This window comes from Onychostoma macrolepis, chromosome 03 (genome assembly GCF_012432095.1).
Source record: "Onychostoma macrolepis isolate SWU-2019 chromosome 03, ASM1243209v1, whole genome shotgun sequence".
Taxonomy (NCBI): Eukaryota; Metazoa; Chordata; class Actinopteri; order Cypriniformes; family Cyprinidae; genus Onychostoma; species Onychostoma macrolepis.
The window spans coordinates 14,028,919-14,035,964 of record NC_081157.1 but is presented as its reverse complement, the minus strand read 5'-3'; positions in this window follow the sequence as shown (position 1 = coordinate 14,035,964).

Sequence of the window (7,046 nt, the reverse complement as noted above, 5' to 3'; positions counted from 1 at the left end):
TTTTATTGGCCATTTAAAGGTATTGCAACAGGTAAAAAAAGACTGAATGAGCTAGAATCTGTCAAATATAACAACCATGAATGAAATCAAGTCATTTTGAGGCAGAAAGAACGGTTGGCTCAATAAGTAGAGTCTGTAATCACTTTTTGTCAAGTGTAAAACTGCATTTTATGGGTTTTATTGGCCATTTAAAGGAATTTCAACAGATAGAAAGGACTGCATGAGCTATAATCTGTCAACTATAACCCTCATGAATGCAATCAAGTCATTTTAAGGCTGAAACTACATGTTACTACATATTTCACCCGGTAAAAAGGGCTGGATTGGTTGACACAAAGCAAGTAAAATAGGCCTCTATTATTGCCTATAATCACATAAATATCATGCCCGATTATGCTATAAACGGCACAGACATATTACCACGGACATAAGGTTGTGTATTTGCAGGTTATGGCCATTTGATCCTAATAAAAGCAGCCATAGACTTGAGTTCTCTCCAGCGCTGGAAAGCTGATCCGATATTTACACGGGTCCTACTTCTTGCCTTATCATAACACCGTATCTACACCGGACGCGAGCGACATGACACGACAAATCCCCGACAGTAAACTGCTGCCGCATTCTGTTTATGACATATTGACACAAATTTCAAATGATTTTCAACAGTCGCTTTGTCGCGTCCAGTGTAGGCAGACTTTAGCTGTTGCGGTGCGGCGTCCAGTGTACACGGTGTAAGCCTTCTTTTGTTCCACAGACATTTTCCTCTTTTGTTTTTATCCGCCATATCTTTCTGTCGTCGCTCGGTTCAGCTAATGTCCATCATGTGCACTGAGCGCTCTCTCCCTCGCATCATGAGTAGACACGCCCCTTACTGCTGATTGGCTACAAGTTTGTATTGGTACTGGGCCCGACTCAGTTTTCTAAAGCGTTTAAAAAAAAATACATACCCCACCTTTAAGGTGTGCATTGCACCTAGAGATCTTAATATCAAGTATTCAGGATTTTCTTTAGAAAAAAAGAGAAATTTAGTGTGAACATATGTGTGCTTTGGCTTCAAACTTGGATGGTGAAGGTTCAGATGATGACAGCCAGAGTGTCAGTGATGATCCACCATCACCAGAACCAGAGTCACCCACCAGTAGGACCTGATGGTATGCTGCTGTTTTCATAGTGCAGTTGTATTAAATATATTTCAAATCTTAGACACAGACAATTACTGCTTGCATGTCTTGATGACTTTATGGTTTATGAAAGCAGGGTTGCCAGCTTTTAAGTTCAGCTTGGAGTGAGATTTTTTTTTGGGGGTGGGGGGGATTTTGATCTCAATTCAATGTAAATATATATATATATATATATATACATACGCTGTACATATAAGAGGGTAATTATATTTTGTTGAATGCAATTTAATGCCTTTTTTATAACCATTTGTAACTTTTCTTGGCTTAAATTGAGTATTTGCTTGCATTCAGTAATGTTCACTTGTATGTACTCAAGTATCATTAAACATTAAAAGTTATTGAAGTTATAACTAAAAAATTCAAAATTCACAGAGACTGACGTGTGTGGAGCAGTGGCTGGAGACCTCCACATTGTGTTAAATGCAGAGAGAACAATGTGTTAAACAATCCTTTGCCTGTGGGGGGGAAAACAAGTTAATATTGTTTTTCAAATAAAATGTCTTGTTCGTTAATTTGTCAGTCCTTTTAATCTGTATTACACATCACAGCTCCCTTTGAAGCAAGAAAGAGGAGGGCAGGAACATAATAGTATAACAACTCAAAAACGTTTAACATGTACACACACAACGTACTGCTAAAAGAGTGAAAGTTTCTAAGTTAGGTCTAATGAACAAATTAATTCTAAGGCAGGGGTGTCCTAAGTCCAGCCCATGGGTCAATCATGCATGTGTTTGAATGGAAGTCAATGGAACAAAAAATATATTGTGATCCCTGTATAAACTCATGTTTTAAACAGGCTACTACTTTTAATGCTCTTTAAAAAAAAAACACACATTTTCCTTATTTTATGGCAAGAATATTATATGTTCAATTGTAAATGATACTACACAGATGTGTAAAACGTTTAAATATTGTGTAGCACTGTGTAACATAGAGTAAAACGCAAGCACAGGTTCACAGTCTTGACTTGACTTATGCTGGTTGAATTCATTCTAAATAAACTGTCAATATATGCCAGGCTCCACCTCCACCCTCAGCAATCACAATCCCCTGAATTCTAATTTCAAAGGCACAAAATACACTTCCCAAAATCCTTCATGCCCTACACCTGATCCACATCAGCACACCTGAAAACACTTTGTTGAGGGAACAACATCTTTATCTTGTGGTCACAAGTTTAATACATAACCTAACTTGCGTGACAATAGCAATCTTTATTTTGAATTAATAATGACAAAAAAGGGCAGAATTAAGATATGATTATATTAATGTTGCCTTGTCTACAAACAGCATTTGAATTACGTTTTTTATTGGCAATATGTTAAAAGAATGTGTAAGAATATAAAATGATATAGGCCTTCAAGAAAACATTTTATCGTAAATGTATAAAGAAATATAGTATTTCATAAACAGAGAATATGTTATATTTAAATTCTAGATGTTGCACAAATATAACAGTTCTTGTTTTTGACCTGGTCCAAAATGGAGCACTAGATGTTCAATTACGATCTTGAGAACGTGCTGAGACCACTACATTTGCATGTCCACAAGGCCAAAGAAGGTCCTGTTAAGCATTTTAGGCTTCTGAAGCATGGTCACTAGTACCCCACTTGCAGTTACTATGCACTTCTGATGTGCACTTTTAAAGCAGGCTCCACAGCAGACTTTGACCAAAAGATTTATGCAATTACATTGCCAAAGTTTGGACTCAGAGGAGGGCCACAGGAGCTTAGTGTGCATTTAGGACAATTCCCCTAAGTCATTCATTCCAGAAATTTGCATTGAAATAAGACATTCAATAATTGTAACAATAAAAGCCCAATCTGTTTACCCTAAATTGCATTGAGCAGTAGCTCCCAGCAAAAGATTGTGTCTTCTCTCTTCTCAAAGTTTGCTTCCCTCCTCACTCCTGCAAATTGTGAATAGGGCTCTGAAATAATCTCTGGAAATGTATTTCTGCTCATTGGTAAACAACAGAAGGAAGAATTTGTTGATCGTTTCATTCAATAATCTGCTACAAGTTGCCACAGGAATTCATGCCAACCTTAAAGGGAACTTTGGGTATTAAAACTTTTATGGCTTAATATAATGTAAATGATGTCTTTTACTAAAAAAAGTAGTAGAAAACCAATGCAAGATTTACGTTATTTTAAAAATTCACATGGTTTTATACATATTTTTGATTGACTCACTCAATAAGACAGTCACTTGCTGCCACCCGCTGGGGGTTTACTTTCATATTTTAAAGTATTTCATATTTGTATATTAGAAAAACATTTAATTTAAAACTGTAATTTAAAACAACATTATATATGCAGTTGTAATTTTGCAGCTTAAGTGATTCAACTTTTGTGAAACAAAGACCCTGTTGGCTTTCACACGTGAGGATGGGACGACTTCTGCATCCACCACAAATAGATACTGTGTTTTCATGATAGAGCTTTGTAAAGATGTTCATCTAAACAGCGTTAGTAGAATAAGTTGGCATGTATTTGCAAACGTATAGTCAATAGAATGTCCGTTTGGGGACCATCAAAATAAAATGTTACCCAATATTTTCTGCATTAAATACAGCCACTATTTACTTTACGTCTGAAATCACAATCTAGTAGCTGCCACTTTCTGTTCAGTACAGCACTACTATCAATAAATGTGGAGAATAAATCAAAAGTGTCAGGAGCAGCTAATTTCAATTCAGCAATGACTGCTGTGCAGGCAATGGTAGCTTGGTCCCTCCAGAACTGCTGGAGAAACTAAGATTTCCAAGACATGCAAAACTGGAATTAGCATTTAAACTTGAGGAGCACTTGAGACGTGGGATTTTAAGATATGTTGGCGTCCCTTCACTGCTACAAGTATGTCTAGCTAGATTTTTAAATATGTCAGTCTGTTAAATGACTTTGATATTGAAGTTGCTTTGACAAAAATTACATGCTTATTGTTACGGAGCCAACAAGACGTGAGACGTGCGGATCTATGTGCAAAGCTTTTATTATACAGTGACGTAGTCAAAACACAGGCAGGGTCAAACAACGGCAAACCGGTATGGCACGGGCAAGACAGAGTAATCCTAGGACAAGCGTGGGTCGGCGATCGGCGAACAGTATCCAACAGGGTAAGGCAGAGAGATAATCCAGGTACAAGAGCAATAGTCCAGGCGAGGCATAAACAGAGTCTGAACGGTGAGACAAGGGTAAATACAGGGAACACAGACTAGAAAACAAGAAACGGGTTCCGTATCGCAGCTAACACTAGGAGAGTGCTATACGCAGAACAATACTCGGCGATCTGATTAAGGAAGTCCATGGCTTAAGTAAGCTGTGTGATCAGTGCAATCAGCTGTGTGTGTGTGTGTGTGTGTCCTCAGTGCAATGGATGATGGGTATTGTAGTCCGTGGGTGACGTGCAACAGTAGTGTAGTGCAAGAGTCAATGTGGTGAGCGTGTGACCTCTGGTGGTGAGTGAACGGAAGTTTATAGGCCGGATTTGTGACACTTATAAACATCATGCTTTTTTATAAAGTTGCTCCTTAACCTCGCCCTGTCATATTCTTTTTCTTTTATTTCTTTCAGCTTTCCCTCCATTTCCTTTATCTTTTGTATGTCTTTATTTTCTTTATTCAATTCCATTTCTAAACTTTCCTTTATTTCTCTTTCTTTGGATCTTTTGCATTTCCGCATAATACTACAATACTTGATTGAGAATTTGTTGTAACTTTTTTTGTAACTTTTTATTTTCCCACCATATTTTATCCTCTTCATACATTTTATTTTCCTTTTCCTATTCTATAATCTCTTTAACCTTTGAAACATAGTCTTCATTTTTTAAAATCTCTGTATTTAAAATCCATACTCCCAGCCCTCTTTGCACTTTACTCCAGTCCACTTTAAAAGATAAAAACTTGTGATCGCTAAAACTTGTTTCTTTATACTTAATCTTTTCTATAAAATTCTCCACATTTCTCATACATAAAATAAAGTCAATTCTTGTTTCGCACACAAACTGCCCCACTATTTGCCTCCTTGAAAACTCTTTATTTTATTTTCATTTCTTCCTCTCCACACATCGATCATATTATTTTCTTCCATTAATGCTTTTAATTCTTTTCTCCCCATATCAGCACTCAGTAAAAGCAATGAGATCATATCCAAAACAAACTCGGAAGGAGGAGATTTCTCACTCCTTTGCTCCAAGAAAAAAATTCACTGCCTTCAAACCTTTCTTATGGGGAATATTTGTATATAACGAAACAACATCCATTGTTTTAAGATAAAGTTCGGACACATTCTGTGCTCAAAATATATATTATTCAACTGCTTTAGAAAGTCACCCGTGTCCTTTAAATATGACGGAAGATTCTCAACTAATGGTCTCAAAATCCGATCTACATATTGAGACATAGGTTCTAACAGACAATCATTAGATGCCACAATAGGGCGACCAGGCAGCTTACTTAAAGATGTATGCACCTTAGGTAACAGATATATTACGGGAGTGACAGGACAATCTTTCGTTAAAAAATTCAAATCCAACTGATTTATACATCCCTTTTGATATGATTCCTCAAGGAACTTATCCACCTCCACTTTAAGACCTAAAGTGTTAAATCAGCTCTATCAGCATCTGTCCTTTCTTTTGATTCTCTTCTTATTCTTTGTTTCTTCAGCACCTGTTCAATGTTTATGTGCTGCTTTTTTCATTTTACACCTTCTGTTCAAACAGTCTTTTTTCTTAATCTCCATCTCAATGTTCATTTCCATCATCGCTTACCTCTGCTTTATTCCTGCTGTCTAATAATTCGCTTGGTGCTCCTTGTTCTTTTCTTTTATGTTGTTCATCACTTTTAATGCATTTTTGTTCCTCATCCTCTGTTGCAGTTCCTTTAGCTTCTTTTACTCCATCATCCTCTTGCCTCATATCCACCTCCTCTTCTGGATTATTAATGTCCTCTGTTGTTCCACTCCATTCCTGTGCTTCATTCCCTTCATGTCCCTTCCTTCATCACTCGTCTCCTCTCTGTGCTCTTGTATTTCCATCTCTGCTTCTTCATTGTCCTCCTCTTCAGATTCACATCTGCACCTCAACAGTGTCTTTTCGCAGCCTTGGCACTGTGGGGTTTTACAGTCCCGTGCAAAATGCCCCAGCACCAGACATTCTCGGCAGACAAATTGAGCACAATCCTTTTTCTCATGGGTGGTACTTGTCTTGTTCTTTGTTTGTTGCCTTTGTTGCACAGTGCGTGCAGTTTTAAATAAGGAGACGAACAGTGAGTACCAAACAAACTTAAAGCTTTAATCCACTGCCTGCAGCCGCATTCACATGTGAAAAATCACTACCGATACCCGTCAATCTCTTGCCATAGTACTGTAAATAAGTGTCGCAAATATTCAGTGCTTACGTGAATATTACAGTACTTGAACATATTCTGCAGGTTTTTAGCTGCTAGTCATTTATGACCCATCTAGCATTATAAGGCAAAGTTGACACTTCCTTTGGAAACTTCACTCTCAAAAATCTTGTTCCGTCTGCAACAGTTGTTCCTGGATAATATCTCCTTCTTAGTGGGAGAATCGGAGTAAATCCCCAGTCTAAGTATATTAGATAAAAACTGAAGAAAACCCAAAAAACTTACAGCACCTGGTATTCACAGCCGGTCTCCCATCCAAATACTAACCAGGTCCGACCCTTCTTAGCTTCCGAGATCAGACGAGATCGGCCGCGCTTTTTTTATTTTTATTGAAGAAATGTTAAATTCAAACATACATATAAATTATTTAACATATTAAAATACATAAGATGCTTTCTGTGACACAAAAACTCTTAAAATTAAGAGTTTACAGACATCTTACATAAATTTTTTTTTTT